Source organism: Falco rusticolus, chromosome 5 (assembly GCF_015220075.1).
Source record: "Falco rusticolus isolate bFalRus1 chromosome 5, bFalRus1.pri, whole genome shotgun sequence".
Taxonomy (NCBI): domain Eukaryota; kingdom Metazoa; phylum Chordata; class Aves; order Falconiformes; family Falconidae; genus Falco; species Falco rusticolus.
The window spans coordinates 80,679,170-80,698,730 of NC_051191.1; positions in this window are offsets into that span (position 1 = coordinate 80,679,170).

A 19,561-nucleotide genomic window follows, 5' to 3' on the forward strand; every position below is an offset into this window, starting at 1 on the left:
ATTCCTCTCCTTGCTGAGAAGTCAAATGAAATTATTTAGGAGAGTCCAGTTTTAACATCCAGTTTTAGGAACTGAGCTGAGCTGGCTGTTAGCTGTATCCCTGGACTCCTTGTATAGACAAGGGTGACAGGGTTCTTCTGAGGCCGATGGAAGGGGGGCATAACTACCTCCAGCAGCACCTGTATAAGGACTCCAGGGGAACTGGGTGCCTGGAATCGGGTAGTACAATGGGTGATACTGCTATCAAAATCCCACGTTTGTGAGGGCTTCTCATTGATCCTCTGTGGAGCCTACTGACGACTTTCCTTCTCACAATGGAATGTTGGGATGGCTGTAACTCTGAATCATAAATGGTCAGGCATGAAAGACAGCACAAATCTCTTTGAACAGGGAACCTGGATTTTCCACAGTCCCCCAGTTTGTCAAAACCCACATCTATGGAGCAGAGAACAGCAATTGTTCTCCCACAGCAGCCCACGGGAGAAGCAGTAGCCAAATACAAGCTACCTCACTGCCCTGCAATTTGCTGTAGAATAGCTGCATAAAGAACAGTGAAACAGTCTTTGTGGTGTCCATGAATTTCATTAATTTTTCATGTAGTTATAGTTCTACTTGTACTCTGGCATTTCTGTATGTTTGTGCCATAAGCAAAAATCAGTTTGTCCTAAAGCAATAATAATAACTTTCGAAATTCATTGTGTCTAAACAAGCCTCCCTTGAGGAAAATATTAACTTACTTTTCCTTTCCAACACACAATTTAGCAGAGATTTACAAACAAGTATGTACACTGTATACTGTACAGATTTGTTTGGATTACAAATCTTGTTCATTAGGCATGTAGTTTGAAAAATATTTCCTTGAATGAGCAAAAAGTGCATTTATATAAGGAAAGGAGGAAAATGTAATATAATGAAAGTTAGGCTGAACTAGGAAAAAAAAATGAAGATGCCACAGATAATATGAAGGGGTTTTTTTTTTTTCAGAATTCAGGCTAGATTTCTCCAAAAACAATCTGAACTTCAGGCTGTTTTGTCCTTGTGGAGGTCTGTAGGGTCTCAGATGTTCCAGTTCAGTCACCCCATACTTTGGTTATAACTGGTCCTACTGACACACCTTTCACAGTTTCACAGGATAGGTGAGACTATATCGTGACATAAGTTTTCAGAAAAGGTGCTAGAAACCTATCAGCGTAATGTTGTCCCACTGCATTTCCACTGCATGACCACTTTTTTCCGTTGGTGATTGTTCCATGGTTGTGTTGGGAACAATCTCTGAGGTTTGATCAGTGTGAACAAGGGCAAAACTTGGGCTTCATCATGCGTGAAACTCGTTACCTTTCATTTAATTTTACGATAAAATTAAAAGTTGTGTGAGTCTGCAGCTGGCAGCACTGTGAGGACTACAGCTCCCTTGCTTCAAGTATGAAAGGGCAAGCTCATCCAGGTGCACCTGGCTGCAGTATCGAATCCCATATCTGAACTGGTCACACTGGGGTCCATTTACAGTCAGGAGCAAATCAGTGTGCTTAATGGTAGGTGCCTACAGCATAATCTATCCTATTCCAAGCTAGATAACTAAAATGGGTTTCTGAAAGTGCCACTTTATCTTCACTGTTTGTCAAGGGAGCTTGGGGTGACTCATTTGGCTATAGCGTGAAATCTACTTTGTAAAGGCTCAAACTGAGGGGAGATGAGCCCCACTTAAATTCTGCTGCCACTGACAGGAACAGTGAATGTGAATTGCAAAATTCAGCTCCTATGTCGCTCCCTAATATAGAGCACATGCTAGCAAAAATAGAGTTGATAGCATTTATTGTGACAGCTGGTGTTGATGGTTTGATTTCTTCCATTAAATAGATGACTAATCTACAATTTGTTTTTAGATTGTCTAGATTATGTGTACTTAAAATCCTTTGGGGATTTTAATTCTGCATTTCATTTGAGACAAGAAGGGCAGGCATGTTGAGCACAGGAAGATGCAAAAAGGAAACCTGCAGGTTTCCCAAGCTCTGTGAAACCGTCAGATGCCCTAAGAAACCAGGTGACACAGATATATAGATTCTTCTTCGGTGTCAGGGGTCTGTTTTCTAAACCAGCAGCAGGAATATGTAGGTGGCATTGCTAGCGCTGCTGCTGAGGTGAGGGCAGCTGCAGACTGCGTGTGTTGGGCTCGCTTCCTGAGAAGAGAGAGGGGAAGAACGCGTATGCTTTCTGGTAGGATCAGGTGCTGGAGGAAGACTTCCTCAAGACACTCCAGTTTTAGGATCAGAAATTCCTAAGGAAACTCACCACATGACAGCCAGCATGCAAACTTTTATCTTTGCTTAAACACCTGTTGGTTATTCAGACAAACTACATCCTGGGTGCTGAGTCCTCCTCAGCATTATTTCTGTGGTTTAAAAAATTTCGCTTTTCCTGCAGCAGTGTGTGCTAGAGACTGGATCACATCACTGTCCCTCCGGAGACGTACCTCTCTTTAGGGAGGGGAGGGGGGAAGGGGGGATGGGAAAAGAAGAAAAACACTGAACCTTCTTTCTTCCACACTAAAAGACCTTTGTCCCAAACCACACATGTAGATTTTAAACAGAAAATAATATGAAAGCACAGTGCTTCCTTTATAGCAGACCTTATGTGCCTTATGCAGCTTTCTGAGTTCCTGTGTCCATGGATTTATGATGTGCTCTACACTTTCCACATTCTCAGTGTTGTTTTCCCACATTTGAAGGAGAAATGATCAAGAGATTTGTGCTGGAGTGAAATTTATTCTGTCTTAAGCTATGTACAGGTTCCAAATTCACCACAGCATGGAAAATAGAAATGCTGTAAGCATCTTGGGTCCTTCCCAGGCATGCAGACACCGTGCCTTCTGTAGAAACGAACATTACATTCTTGTAATTACTGTTCTTGTCAGAACTGATTTTGCCTCTAATAGATCAGGTAAATATGAACTGAGCGTATGTTATAATGCCCAGAGGGTCATTTCTGCATGGGAAAATGGCCCCCAACCCAATGAAAAGCTGCACCTCTCTGCAGAGGGGGGAGCCTGAGTGGCCTCTCTGGTCATTTAGACTGAATTGCAAAGGTGAACCATCAGCGCTCCGAGGGGATCCTTTGTTTTGGGGCAGGAAGCTGTAACTTAATCTGTTTAAAAATGCTTTACAAACCATTTTAGGACTGTAGTAAATGGGGCCATGCCATCCGGTATCCTCTGAGTGTCCATCAAGGCTCAGGTGCTGAAGCCACTGCCCCGCTGTGTGGACAGCCTGGTAAGGCCCCCACTTCCACAGCAATTCCTAGTAACAGCACTGCCAGACTTGCCTCCATACTGCTTAGCGAGAAACCGCCTCACTACCTCCTCAGTAACCTCGAGTATTCCTTGGAAACGCTGGTCATTACAGCTGCGGTCCTGTCCCCCTTGTTGAGGAATACGCTAATTCTGCTGAACTTCCTCAGTGGTTTGCCAGCTGCCCTTTCCATGGAACAAAAAAAACCCCAAGCGAAAAGTAAAGGCTGAATTTCTTCTTACTCCAAGATTAACAAAACAGACACACAGAAATGAAATAAACCCACACTTACAATTACCCTTTCCTTAGATCACCTATTAACCAGCTAACCAGCTCTTAAAACACTTATATAGCTGGGATCGGTCCTTACTCAAAATTCCTGGGCATTACTTATATAGAAAGGAATTGAAACTCGATGAGGAACTTCTCCTTATATATCTATTTGGTCTTTGGGCAAGTGGGTCCAGCTTGAAAAGCCTTTTGTAATTCATAACTTAATTAGGATGCCAATTTTTAACAGTGCTATTAAAAGATTACTGACCTCCTCTCCCTAATTTTAGAAGTATCGATGTCTTTTTGGCATTGCTAGGTCGATCTATTTTCTAATCAGAGAATTAACATAACTTGTTAATGATTGTGCTGGTGCTTAACAGGCTACAGACCTATTTATAGAATGAAGGAAATCTTCCTGCCTGGAATTGTTGAACATACCCTAATGATCAAACATTTGTATATGACCAGTGTACACAGAAGCCTATAATTTAAAGAAACATATAAACAGATAACCAAACTTCATTCTCCTTTCTGTGTTTGTATAACATGTGTAATTCATTATTATCTCTCAAATCCAGCCAAAACGTGACAGCAATCAATCAAATCTGAGGTGAGAACTGGTCTGGGGAATAAACATACCTTACTTTGGCTGGGAGGGATATTGTGATTTGCAGCCTAATATTTTCCCCATTCTGTTCCATTCCTTTTCCTTTTTGTTATTCTACAGGGAGTTTTAGACTACAATTACTGGCAGCTGCAGTGAAGAGCATTCAGTTTAAATCTAGCCAGATTCTAGGCAAGCACTAGGTAAGTGCCTCTCTGGCACTCACTGGTCAAAGATTAAGCTCCCTTGATCGATCCATCAACAGAACTATGCAGGACAGAATAATTGCCTGGGAGTAGCTGGAGTTTGCTGATATAAAATACTAAATTTTTGATATTGGTTTTATTCTAACACTGAGTAAAGCTAATAAGCTGTTGAGATATTGAAGAAACTTTTATTCCAAATATGGGTTTGATTTGTCAGCTGGTTAACTGTTATCATGTTAACTGATAAACATGTCTTACTGTGTCTCACTGTACCCTAAAAATTCCCATAGAACAAATCCTGAAAAATCACATCATCACAGAGTGTTAGCCCAAGGCTTCCACAGCCCACGTGCATCCCACTTAAACATTGGGCTTCCAAATTTTACCTTAATGGAACAACTCACAGTGTCAAAGGAAAAAGCATCACTCCTGTGACCCTTAGTTGCTTTGATCCTTGCTAAGCAATGAGCTGTGCCAGGCCAGGCTCAAATTGCCAGTCAGCACAGGCTCTGCTCTATTGCTCTCAAACTGAGCAGTGGTATATTTCTTTCTCCTGATCGCTTGCTTCCAAGGCCAGTAGAAGCTGCAGAGACAGCACATTTGGCTCCCTCCGGAAGGATGTTAGTGCTTGCTTTGGTTTGAATCTCTCACCTCACCCTCTAGCTGATGAACAATCATCATGGGCAGCCTCCGAAGGGAATTTTCTCGAGGTCTTCGTGAAGGAAAGATGATGCCAGTGATCTGGCAAGGGGGGACAGTCATGCCTCAGAAACCAACATGGCTCTACCACACTCACCCACACAAAAAAAAAATAATCATATGAATGGTAAAATTACGATTGGAAATAAGTAGTGCAATGCCTTGACCACAAGCACAGCACAAGAGAGAGCCAGAGAACCTGGCATGGCAACAAAATGTGCAGAAGGGCTGTGCAGGGATCTGAGCAGAAGGAAAAGAGACCTTGGAACAACTCGGGAAGGTCAGAGCTACTGCAAAACCCCCGCGCTGCAGTATCAGTTATTCTAGCACCTTGCAGTAGATGGCGCTGTGGAATTCCCATGGGCCGCTACGGTTTATGAAACTGAAGCAGGAGCAACTGAAAAAATCTTTTCCTCTTCAAGGGATGTGATCAAGGACATTAGAAGTAAAATTAACCTAATAAGAACTGATAGAAAATAAGGTAGAAAATGTGTACTTTAAAAAACCCCAAACATACAAACACAGAAAATATTAAAGGGATGAAGCCTTAAAAGCAGAAAGTGAATGGGAAGCAGGGATTTTTTTTATCTATCATATAGGTACTAAAGGTTCTGATTTCTACACGGAACAGAAAATTAATGTATTGTAATTCAGATCAAAAGATAAATAACAGATTCAGAAAGCAGCATAGAAAAGATAACATCCCTTCTTTATCTTGACAATGGATTTTTGAACGGCAGAGACAGGCAAAGCTGGGCAAAAACAACTCCATGATGGGTTTCCAAGTGGCCCACAGTGCTGCAGTCTCGGGTCCATGGGGTTCCGGAGCCCAAGGAAATGTCATCCAGAAGACATTAGGGCTTTCCAAAGCCTAGTAGGAAAAGTACAGTTCTGATAGCTCAGACAGAGCTGGCAGAGCTACCTGTTGGTATAAGACCCTACTTTCAGTGGACTTTGAATTTATTGAATTGCAGTAATTTCAATTGACATCTTCCACACCACGGGTCTGGCTCAATGCACATGATTATTTCTGAGTTTTGTTGTATCCTCAGTGACCAGTAGATACAGGGAATAAGGAAGATGTGCAAGGTTGGCTTTTTCATAATGCCCAACGCCTTACCGAGTGCCTTATTTTGGTATGTCACTGCGATTCCCCTTACAAATATTCCTTTGTATGTATGAATGCTCTAATTGTGCATACAAATCAAGGACACGTAATCACCCTGGCATTTTCAAAAGCTAAGTCTTAATGCAGAATTTTAATTTGCTCAGTGTAATCAATCTGGTTTTAAAGGCCTGTGCAACAGATTCCCTGCAATGTCCGTAAGAATCTTTTCTGCAGCTTGATTATTTGATTGCCATGATTTTTTCCTTACCTGTATTTATGAAAATAAAATGTCACCTTAAAAAATAAGTACTCTGATTTGTTTCTGACTGGCTTGACACCAGAGTTGATATGTTTGCTAGCTGAGAACATAATCTCTACTGCAAAGGACTTGGCATGTCAGAGCACACAACGTGATGCTTTTACGTATAGATGCATATGCACAGGATTCCACTTCTGACGAAATGGGCATTTCTTTACCAGGAAGACACAGGGTATTTTTAATTGGTCTTATGGTAAATTAATGAATTATTGTGGTAAGGCAGAGTTGGAGTTTTCAAAAAACATGCAGTTGATCAAGCATGCTCTAGACTCTGCTATTTTTTTACAGCACAGAATATGAAGGAGGAACAACCAGTGCTAAGACTTTTGGCTGGATCAATTAAGCCTTCAGTGTCCTGGCTGAATAAAAAGAACTAAAAAATAAATACAAAAATGCAAGGAAGAAAACTCAGTGTCCCTTTGCAAAACTCATCTTCTACTTGAACAAGTGCAGTTGGAATAGGATGAGTAGACTGATCATTGCTTTTTAAGGAAATCATCATCTGTCTGAAATCTCTGTCCATGCCGTAACAGCTATTAACAGCATCTCTTACTGTAAACACTATTTTTTAATCTTTATTTCTTGCTTGTAAATTTTGTATATATAGAAGTTCTGGTGTATAATTAGCTGTAGTGTACCCTGAGACACTCGACCACTTTTTTGTAGTGGTTCTGTGACCAGGCATTTGAAGTAGCAATAGAAAGATTTCTTTCTCCCAATTCCTTTTTTTTTTTTTTTGAGGAATGTTCACCACAGGACCAAGGGCAACTCCTCTGGCAAGTTTGCCTGTGCTCTCTGAATATTTATTTAGTATCATTGTTTAATACCGAATTCTCTGATTAATCTTCAGTGACAGTAACTTCAAGAAAAAATTACACAGCCTCAATAAGTGTGTGGGCAAATTCATGGCAGAAAAATCTACTAAGACTATTAAATACAAAACCAGAAAGTCCCTAAACTGCAAATTGCTGGAAGTTGGAAGAGCGTTCCAAGGAAGTATCACTGTATCTTTTGCTTATAATTTTCCCTGGGCATCTGCTTTTGGCCAGACTCAGAGACAGGGTACTGAGCCAGGCGGATCTTTGGTCTGACTCAGTACTGTTACAATTTTACAGAAGTGTCACGAGAAAGATATGACAGATGCAGGTGAAAGTGCTTTTTTTCCCCCCCCCCCCTCTTACAGGCAACACATCTTTTTTTTTTCTCCTTTTCTTTCTTGTCTTTTTTCTTTTTGTTTTTGATTCCCCCCCCCCCCTCCAATTAACATGCTATGCTTTGCTGTGAGAAGCCATTTAGCTTCAGTCATTGTTTTGCCAGAGCTGGCCTTTGCAAATTCAGCCCAACTGCAAATGTTGTGGGGAAAGAGAAATCTCTCTATCCCTAGAGGAATTAAAACTCTCTGTGAGAATTCACTGGTCTGATCCTTTGTGTAACCACAGTGTTGTTGCTGAGCTCCTGCTCTCTATTAGCCTCCCGTGCAGTCTAGGGTTTAACTTGGCAGAACTCAAGGTTTTCAGAGAAATTGGTTCAGCTCTTTAACCATCACGTTTACCAGCCCACATACAAAATCCCTAAATATCAAAAGTCACAGATACTTTGAAAGCACATGAAAATCCATGACTCACATGACAGCTGTGACAAAAATGCAGTCTTTCTTATTGCCCTTCTGTTTATAGTCTTTCAGCCAACTTCCAGTCTGACAGCATCAAAAGTTCAAGTCAATTTTCAAATAAATGAATAAATTTCAATAGCAATACCTTGAAACTTTTGCAGACACTCGGGTACAGTTTTCACTGTGTTTGCTTCACCTGTAGCTCTTTTAAAGTACAGAATTTTTTCAAAAAATATATATTGCTTGCCTGAAAAGACTTTACATTTATTGTATCGTTAAGGGTTCTCTTTGCACATCTGGTAGTCAAGCATTTGTATATATATATATTTTAACATTCTTACTTTTAAATACATTACTATCAATGTCAGCCATTGCTAAAAGGGAGAAGTCTTCAATCAGTTGCGTGATTGTGGATTAAAAGAAAATTGCAAAGGCTGTCAACATTTTCATAAAGCTTGAGAATACATCAGTTCATGAACAAATTCAACAACCACAGGTCTTGAGATCTCACCCACTTACTAAATCATCACTTCAATTTGGCATAAATCTATGTAGCCAAAAGAGGCATCTCTGCTGCCCTCCCCTCCATCGCACCCTTGGGTACCACTGCAGCACAATCAAACTAGCGGGCTGCAACAAGGCTTTACCTTTGGACAGGTTCTACTGTCTGGGCTATATCTCCTTCCTCCAGAGGACAGACCACACTGCTCCTCCTCCATCCCATCTCTTCTCCCACACTCCTCAGGCTATTTAACCACTGAGCAGGAACGAGCTACACCTGCACATCATCCATGTCAATCAACCCGCTGCTGCTGAGGCAAGGCCACAGCTGCATGTTATCAATGCTAACGAACCCACTGCCTTCATTCCTCTACAGGGTACCACCGTTTTCTGCCCCTCCTGTGCTGGCACAAGCACTGTTCTTCAGCCTGATCTTTCTGCCACATGGCTGCATAAACTGTCCTAGTGGAACAAGGATGAGTGTGGGCAGGACTGTCCTTGGATACAGCACAGACGGGTGTCTCGTTAAAGTGGGCACATAACCACAGGCCCAGCCCTTGGCTCCTCCATCAAGCATCATGTGCTGAACAGTTTATCTGGGTTGTTTCTGTTTCAGCTGAGGGAGGTTACACAGGGGAGGAGACAGACTTTAAGACATGGATGAGAGCCAGCCCCATAGCACGGGCCCTACGCCCAGGCTGAGCTGAAGCCGCCGGCCGCCCCATGGGCGGCAGGTAGCTTGATAGTACATGCAGCATGGCATGCTATGCCTGGGTGTTAATGAAATCACCCAACAAGCAATTTGCTGATAGCTGCAGTCAATTCAGCATTTAAATGTCTGCCAAGGAGCATCACTGGACAATAATCTGAGCCTGACAAGGCCAGTTGCAGCTGTTATCATGAAAGGGGGTGAGAGCAGTAAGTGAAGGCCTCCTAGTACATGCTGTGCTGGGACGTTATAGCTGCGGGCTGTTGCCTTCTCTTATCCCCAACTTCTGCTGTCAATAAACACTCACCAGGGAAGAGAAAGGACTGGTGACCTCTCAGCAGGTTTACCAGCCCCAGGAAAGCAAAGACTGTGAGGAAGAAAGAGGATGCCCATCCAGAAAGTGGTGCTAATTCAGGAGCTGCCGTTGGCTCCTCAAACCAAAGTACAGTCCCTCGCAAAAGGAAGGATGAGACATGGCTCCTAGTGGTGACTCCACATCTTTCCACCTGCACCATCTCCAGTTTGGTCTAACAGCTGTTATTTTGAACTACTCCTCTGGAAGCAATGGCAGGACTAGATCTTACCCAGAAACAATGGTTAGATGTACTGGACCTTCAAATGTAGCCCACAGCATCATAGGACCCTCCCTAAGCTCACACAAACACACAGATAAAAGATGGGTGGTCAAATGAAAACCTACATGCTCCTGTGAAACAGATCTGCTGTAGTGGGAGAGGAACCTTCCAAGCTCATGGAGGATTAAATTACTCTGTTGAGCTCAGCCTTAACAACAATAGCAATAGTCATGATCATCCCCTGCCTCTGAACACAGGCCAGTTAATAGTATCTCACGAGTAGGGGCATAAAAGGCAGTTATGACCATGGAGGGATGAACATGGTCTACAACAAGCTTTCAGTAATGCAAGTGACAGAATCCTTCTGGGTGAATGGATGGATTAAAATGTGGCGGTCTAGAAAGTACAAAAGATGCCTTCCCTTTAAAGGGAAAGACTTGACATCAGAAAGTACTTAGCCAGTAACAAACTGGGAGCCATGCTTCTCACTCCTGATTCACTTACCAGCCTCTAAATGCTAAGGATGCTTTTCTGAGCATTTACAGTTTTGTTTTAATTACAAGCTGAAATTGTATTTCCTGACTGTTGATTGGTGACGTTTTTCCATCCTTCCTCTCTGTTTAAATAGCACTATTGATTTTATACTTATTTCTATTACATCTCCTAATTACTACAAAGTATAGATGTTATCAGTTCAGTCTGTTCACTAGCAAACTTGCTTCCACAGCCAATAATGGCTGCTGTGTGCTGCCTTTGAGGAACAGGTGATGGGTTTGTTTTCTTGTTATTTCTATATTTACACTTGCTTTTTGCCATGGTTTCCAACTTTATCGTTTACTTGTCATGTTCTTATTAAACAGGTTTGAAAGGTCAGTTTGGACATTTCACCTCCACCTCAAGAGTAATGCTTCTTAACTTCTGTTTTTGAAGTTTATTTACTTCCATTTTGGGGTTGCTGTAATTTTCTTCCTCTTCTGACTTTTTTCCCCTCATTTTGTGTCTAGGTGAAATGTTCTTATCCGCAAGAGAAATGAAGGAAGAATGCAATTTTCCTGTTTCTATTACAATGTATTTTAGAATCACATCTTTGAGCAATCCTTCCTGAAGACCTGTTGGCTGGTTTCTGGTTATGACTTCTTTTTCGGAGAAATTGTAACCTGTTGGGCCTTAATTATAATGACTCCAAGATTCTCCAGCTGCCTTGGATTTTACTATTTCCTTCTGCTATACTTCTTCCACTACTCCACCTCTTCTTTGCCTCCAACTCTTCTGCCCTCCTTCTGATGAACTGAATTAAAACTTTCACTAGCAGAAATTATGGTGTGCAGCTGTGCACACCATTTGCTGATTCCAGATTCTTTCCCTCTGTTTATGCTTTCCACACAGATTGTTGCTGCCACTGGAAAAACAAATTAAATAAAACTGGCACCCGGCTTACTGGTGAGACTAGCAGTAAACAAGCTGGGGAATGCTGGAGCTGTGTGATAGCCTTAAAAAAAAATGAAATTAAATAGAAAGTCCAGCTGCAATAAACCGTTTAGCACAAATGCCTAGAAAGTGTCATGAAGGTGAGGTGTCCCAAAGGGGGATGATGTGGGTTGGTTTTCACTGAGCCTAATAAGCTTTGGTGTCTTTCCCCAGGTTAGGGAGCTAACAGGTTGACTTGGAGGCCCTGGGAAAAATAACTTGCTCTTTCTAAAAGGCCAGGATTTCTAGTAAAGGATTTATTTTCATTCTGCTATTCTCAGCAAACCATTTTGCTTGCTTATTAGTTAATGAGTATGGAGAATAAGGGGAAACATTCTCTGCTCGGTGTTAAGATACACATATCGGTCTGCTGAGATATTTCAAGTCTGGAACCTAACTGGCAAAATCTTCCAACGTGTGTCGCCAGCTGCATGTGAATATGCATCCCTGAAATGCTAGCATTTGGCAGCCATCACGATCTGCAAATATTAAAGTATTCATTCTTGGATCTACCTATATGTTTATAACTTGCCTCCCCCAACTATGTCCAAAACCAAAGAATCCCCAAATACCCTTTATATGCTCTCTGGCTCTCACTTCCACACACACTCATACATGCATGTGCATGTATGGATAGTTATTAGTCAAAAATACATGCAGGCATACACAAAAAACAAGGCAGAAAAGAAAGGTGCTCTTGAAGGGACACCATATGCAAGATACAGCGTTTGCAGATTCATTTTTATTCGTTTATTTGATAGAAGATATTTCACTTTTCTTCTGCTTTGATAAGGTATTCTGTGCTGAATATGGAATTACCGGAAACTTGTGGAGGGTAACAGGGTTGATTAAGGGTACGGCAGAAACTGGCCTGAGAGAGAGACTGTGGGGCAGAAAGGAACCTGCAGGCTAAAGAGGGTGCCTCTGAAGGGCAAAAATAAAGCTTGTATAGCTTTTTGGATTCTTATCCCAAATGAACTTGCAAACCTCTTCTCCTGTGGGTCCAGCCAAGTGATTTCAGCCATTGCAAGTGATGATTGCTGTGCATACCTCTGTCACAGAGGCAGCAGGCATTGCTGGAGAAACGTGGGATTTAACAGCTGGCGGGGGGAAGGGTGGAAAAAGCAGAAAATGACCCCCTACACTTGAAAGGCGTGATGTTTCTTGCCTTGTTCCCCTCACCCCCACCATGCTTCCTTCCCTTCCTCCTACACATGCATTAATAATGCGAATAAGGATTTCAAGCTATGCAGTTCTTGGAAATAGGTTGGAGAGCCTGCTGCGCTGTAGCCGATGTGTGATTCTCCTTTTAGGAATGAGTCCCATGCGCTGTGTACAGGGCTGGGGCACAAAAGCCTTGCTGCCAGCTGGGGCAGAGGCAAAGCATCTGCAGCCTTTGGTTAAAGCTCCCTCGGTGCTGGGAAAAACAGCATTTCTGAAAGCAAAATGGTAATATATATGTAAGATATAACGTAAATTTGTTTTTTACAGAAGCCCTTATTCAGCGCAGTGTGGAGCTGGGAGGTTCTGAGCAGGGCAGGACACTTCACAGTCAGCTTGAGGACAGTAAACATATGCAGGAGATAAAAGCTTGAGATTCTTTGGAGGAAAACCTGGTAAGAATTCAAGTTTTTGATGTGGACATGAGTCTCGTCTCTTGCCTTGCTTCTGCAGCCAGTGCTTCCAAGTTCCAGTAAAGCCAGACTGGAGATGCAGTCTCTTCTTTAGCCCTTTCAGCCCCCACCGCCACCACCACCACCTCAAAAGGGTGGCTGGTGCATTGGAGGTCCTGCTTTCATCTGACTTATCCTCCTTTTCTGTCACAGTGACCTCCAGTGGTTCTCTTCGTTTATGTCCTGCATGCTGTGACCTCCTAAAGAAACTGGGCTAATTTTTAACTTTTTCTTTTCCTTTAAACATCCGCAGAGCAAAACCTGTTGAAGGGAAGGAATCAGAACTCATCAGTTTTTTAATCAGATTATTATTGTTGCTTGTGTGGGCACTGGATTCCTCCTTGCTGAACGTGCAGGAAAGGCATGCATCTGTGAGACTGGTGAAATAATTAGCTGATGAAACAGAACCATTATTTGTGACTATTAAAAGAATGAGTAAAACTGTTCTGAGATCTGCCAAAATGCTCACATAGAAAAATCAGACTGCTCAAGGAGAGGGAGGGGGTAGGAGGCTTGGAAAAACTGATTTGCTCAAGTTTGAAGCAGGTCAGGGAAGACTGGGGGAGGGGAAGGGACTAACTTCATCTCTGAGGTGGTCCCACTTTCAAGAACTTTGTGAGCCCTCTTTCTGGAAGTGGTTCTCTTTATACATTCAGACTTGGCTGGCAGCAGTCACCTTGCTTGGCCTTCCCTTATTTAAAGAAACAGCTGCATATGTCAGTGTTTTTGTTGCTTTTACTTTGTACCTTGTGCCAGAAGCTCTGTAGCTATAAGCCTGCTCACCTTATATGTACAGCTTATAAATCTGTACTCTAAAGAGGGCTGATGGGACAGTCCTGGAGGACGGGAATGAAAGGGAAGGGCATCAGAGGCTAAGACTGAGACACCTCTGTACGCAAAGAATAGACAGACCATTTTAGACTGGAAGAGGAATTGTGTTGAAAATGAGTCAAACACTGTCAAATTCTGAGGGGCCCTCGGGAATATTTTTTACGCAGGCAAAACTACCAGTGAACTCAACAGAAAGTTTGTCTGAATATATTGCTAGAACATCCCTCCCCCCACCTGCCCAAGCCCAACAAGAAAAATCAGAAGTCTGGGTGTCAAAGAAAGTGGCCATGAATGAATTTGTAGGCTGTTGTTGAAAACAGTATCAGGGAAAATTTGCACACAGGTTTCATAGCTTGGAAGACACTGATGTGTTCACTTTTGTTCTGAGATAGCTATGCATATCATCTGCTGTGAGATCTTCCTCATTCTTGCTAGTCCTGTCTAGTGGCAGAAGGGAAAACACTGGTGAAATGCAGGATGACTCCCAAGGATAGAGTGTGAGATCAACCTCTGGTTTATGTGCTAGCTACTGATTTTTCCAGCTGGATGAAGAGCCTGCCCCCCGACAAACCGAGTCCACCTGTTCACATGAGGCAGACGACAAGCGAGTGAGCGCAGCCTGCAGCACAACGTCTGGTGCGTGTCCGCTGGTCCCAGGGATAGCTCCCGCTAACATCAACAAAAGCTCTGCAGGGTGTTTATAGCACACCCAGACAAGCATTCCTTTCACAATACCTAGCATACATTGTATATAGCACTGTAGATTGTTCCATATAATCCTACCTAGGATCTGACAAATGAGACCACATCCTGGACTGCTCTTCCCCAGTTTCAGGCAACTTGCCATTGTGTACTTTTTCCTTTTAATGTGTTAAAATCACCTAGAAGGAGCCACACATTTTCCTGAGGCCTTTTTTTAAAGAAAATTTTAATTAGATCCCTGTAGTTGTTTTTCATTATGCGTGCATATATTACTACAGTGCTGTTTAAATAATATCATGCACAATAAATTGTTCATGTGTGTTCTAAATTTACTGGTGATTTTGGACTGTGAGACTAACTGTTGTTATGTCTGTCTCTGTTGATCTCTGGCTGCTGGCTTTTTTTATAAGTGTAACTATTAATGGCCCCAGTGGGTTGATCTTCATCTGATAAAAAAGGCCCTTAAATGGATTAAATATAAATGACGAATCATCTGTCGTTAGAGTTGCTTTTCACTCCAAGTATTTACCCCATGTCATCTTATCATTATCTGAATAACTCAAGTACAGTCATAGTGATTGTGACATATTTATTTAAAGTTTTCATCTCCTGCCAATAGTGAGCTTCTGAAACTGAGCAAAGCTGAGAGCTCTGGATCTGCTTAGCCCTATGGAGTCCTGATGCAAGAGTCAGTGCAATGTGGAAAAAAAAAATATCAGTGGATGTCATCTGCATTTCATTAATGTCGATAGCATTTTCTGCATCTTATTTCATGATCTGGTGTTTCAAATACAAACAAGTCTAGTTTGTCCTGTAAGGAACTTCCTGTAGCCATTGCACAGCAGCTAGGCTACTTGAAGAGGAACCTTTTAAAGAATAGCTTCTCTGTATCTTTCATGTTTAAAAGAAAACAGGGTTCTGTCAAGTTTTTGTACTATTTTTTTACTATTCTACTATACAGTTCCTCACAGCACATCATTTGGAACTGGCTGTCATCCAAATGATTGTCAGTAATGCTGTCCTGTGCTGCCCAGTTGTACTGGGAGATGAACCTTCAGATCTTCCCAGCTGCTGATGGTGGCTCTGCCCCTGCTCTTCGCAGGAGTATGTTGGCTTTGCAAAGTCTGTGCATTGTCACACTATTGCTGTGTGTGACTGATCGGTACTACATCCAAAAAACATGTAGGACCTCTCCCTCTGTGATCAGTGCTTGCAATACCGAGTGCTCATGTATGCGAACAGCCCCTCTATGGTCAAGGAGACCATGCAATCCCTGCTTATTAATTGATTGTAAACAACCACGTGGGACTCATATTGGTGTATTAGACTCAAACTGCTTGAGGCTGTCAAGCAAACCTGTCAACCCAAGGTACATTTAAACTAATTTCTCATACAGTTAGTGAATTACAAGGAGGCTTGTCCTTCACCTTTTGTAATGTCATATGTGTGAGTGGAATGTCATCACTACACAATGAGATTTAGTCATTACCCCCAAACGCATGATAAGCCCATTTTGTCTTACAAAAAATGTAGTAAGTCTATGTGCTTTCCTGGTAAATCTCTCTTGATTATTACTGGAGCAGGAACTGGAGCAATGCAAAAGGTAGAAAGGAAAAGAATCTGTTTACACTTCTTGCCTGCTGGCATTGGAAACTGTAGACATTTTAAGTGGGTACAGCAAAGCACTAAATCTTCCCTGTGTTGTCTCAGAATTGCAAAAGCAGACTGGCCTAAAAGCCTGACCGAGGAATTGGTTACTAATACCCCCACTTCTCATGTAGATAGGTCACCACTGCTGTGAGCCCCAGCCTGGATGAGAGGAACCTTGGGGCAGTTCGTGTTTCACACTGAGGGTTTATCTGGTTGCAGGACCAAACCATTCCCAAAGTGGTATGCAACCACTTTTTCTTCTTCTTGGAAAAAGAATTGGTCTTGTTTGGCCCAGAGTTTAGCTCCACTCAGTGATTTACTCTGGCATGTTTGTGTGTTTCCTTTCAGCTACTGGAGGGTGAAAGAGGGCAAGAATAAGTTTCTAGACACAGGTGAAGTAACTAACAGTGTGAAAACTTGAAACATATCAGAGAAGGTCCTCCTCACTCCTCCCATGCAGAGACAAAATTAAAAATTTGGAGACATGCTGGAAAACTCAGGTTACAAGGTGGGATATTTTTTCCCTTTTTCATGCCCTAGTTTTCTGTTTAAGTGATCCAGATCTTATAAAATGTAGTTCTAATGCATTAAACCACATAAATCCCTCCCACCTCTAACATGCTTGTACGTGCACAGTCATGGCAAGAAAGGCTGTTCCAATATCTTGCTGCTAATGAAGGATTTTCATTAATGCATACATAAAGCTTACCTTGTAATTCCACTGGGGAAAAAAAAATCTTCACATTTTCTGAAGTTTTTCTTAAAGGAAGCTTGTCCACAATATGTAGGATGCTTTTGAACATGCTTTCTGAAGTCCAGACACGTACTCCAGTGTAGCGGTGCACACAGTAAGGTGCAGAGGATGCTCACCTGTATTGTCAAAGAACAGGATCCAGCCACTGGAAAAGGACAGTCTATTGCATATGCATTGCAAACCACTCTGTTGGATCAAACTCCTTCAGAAGGAGAGGGATGGAGAGGGTTAGATGATAGATATTTTCCACAGCAAATTAGTTACCACTATAGGAAAAAAATGATTTGTCAGAAGAGTCCAGGAAACCTGTTAAAAGAGAGGACTCTAGGGGTGTGAAGTTCCATGCATATCTTCCTCTGAAGTCGCTATCTAGAGGGACACCGTGGTGGATGGGTAATGAGAAACTATCTTTAAGCGCGGTCACCTTTAGCTGAGTGAATACTGAAATATATGACTTACTATCTGATGCCTGTATTCATAGCCTGAGTGAAAGAAATGGGCTAACCATGAAAAACAAAGGCCAAACCCCCAAAAATGGGGAGGGGGAGGGGGAGAGGAGGGGAGGGGAGGCTCTACAATACTGTTTTGCCCCTCTGCACCAAGCTTTCAGTAGAGCTCAAAACAATCTAGAAAAGTGGGCAAGTCTGACCCCATTTTGAATAATAACTGCGATAAAGAAGTAAAACAACTTCTCCAAGAAGTCCCAGTGCTCCTGTTGTTAAAACTGGGGGTGAATGCATGTACCTCTTTCCCTGCTTTGTTCTTGAAGCCCTTAGGAGAAACTGGCAGTGGCCTAATAGAGCACGAGATGTATACTTTTTAATGAGTTTGTTGCTCACATGACCTGACTCCTCATGCTGATAGTTTCTGTTTTATTGTGGGAGGTATCGTGGTGTGGTGCTTAAAAGGGAGTTTGTGCTTCCCCTACTTGTATCTATTTTGTAATTAAATAAAGACCTTCAGACTCCACTATTCCAGTGGAGAGAAACTATTCCAGCACCTTTCTATCTGCAGTAAATTATGACCAAATAACAAAACGTTTTAAACTCTCAAAGACTGTAACTAAATACAGCCAGCATTCCCCTCCTTTCTGAATTACTGCAAGAGAGCCAAATTCTCTGTGGTGGCTCAGGAGATCAAGGGCACTTACTCATAAGTGAACGTGCATGCTTACTACACTGTAGGTGCATTGTATTGGGAATAGTGCTGTCCACATGTTGAGATGGTGAATGCCTAAAACTAAGCCAAATATTTCCTGTGCCTAAAATCCCTTCCTTGAGAGCATAGAGTCATTTCATAATATAGGCATAAACTACATTGGCTTTTTTTGTGTGTCTTGAATGCCAAATGAATGTCTGTATTTACAAAGGACCACGAAACAAACCCTGTGAGTGGAACTCTTCTGTTAGTGAGCTACTGCTGCCAAGTGCACGGAGCCTAAAATGGTCTGTTATTGAGGTCCAGCACAGGGTAGCTGCTGTGAAGAGCTGTCATCATCTGATGTCTCTTAACAGCTTTTAAGTTCTGTAGTAAACATGGTGACTACTTTAAAACCAGAGCAGTAGTGGGGTGCCAAATGTAGGCTCCCCTTGGAGGTGTTGGGCAGGAACAACGTTTCTGACTGTGTTAGCTGGATCTGAGAGGCAGGAGAGCTGTGCAGTGCATTTCTGAGGTAGTCCACCATCTCCTAGTATGACACCCTGACTTCATTTCTTTGTAATTCTGACTCATCTTTGACCTCTGAAGCTGAAAACTTGAAAACTGCCTTTTAGAAAATTTCAGCCAAAATAGGCATGCCATTTTTTAAATGCAAAACAAGGAAAACCGATTGTAATCTCCATGTTAAAAATATTCTGGAATTTATTCTGGGAAGCCCTGGCACCTTTATGGCTCAGAGAGGGGAATGGAAATTTGGAAATGCATCCTCTGAATTGGGGATGCTCTTTTATCACCTTGAAGAGCACCTGGACATGTTGTAACCCCCTGAAAAATCACACTAATTTAATGACATTTCCTTCAGCAGCCAAAGTCTTCATCACTGATCATGGTCCAACTCCTGTGCGTGACTGGACTTGGAGTGCACATCCCTTAGCAAACAACCAAAGGTACCCCACCACCCTCCAGCTCCCATGTTCTGCCAGGAGCAGAGATGCTGTTGTCTGAGCATGCTCAAGCTCAGAAGCTGTGAGGGCAAAGGCAGACTTTCCCCACAATGCCTGCTTAGCCTGGAGATTGGGAAAAGGCACTAGGACAGGGCAGTGTAAAACAACAGTGAGGAGGAAGCCTCCCTGCTCTGTCCTGGTTGGTTTTCCTGCTGGCAGGTGGGTAGAAAGCAGGGGGAAGCTGGTGTGGCTGCTGAGGGGAGAGCATAACCACCAGGAGAAAAGCTGGGACAAAGAGCTTAGAGAAACACAAGATCGGTGACTGTGAGCCAGGATGTGGAAGAAGGACATGGTGATCCAGGGGAATGGTGAAGGAAGCTGACATGGGTGAGGTGAGGTCTGGGATAAGCTGGCCAAAGAGGGGTGAAGAGGGAGTGTTGCTGGGGATGGTGTGGACCAGGAGAAACAGAACTAAAAGGACTTGGGTTGTGG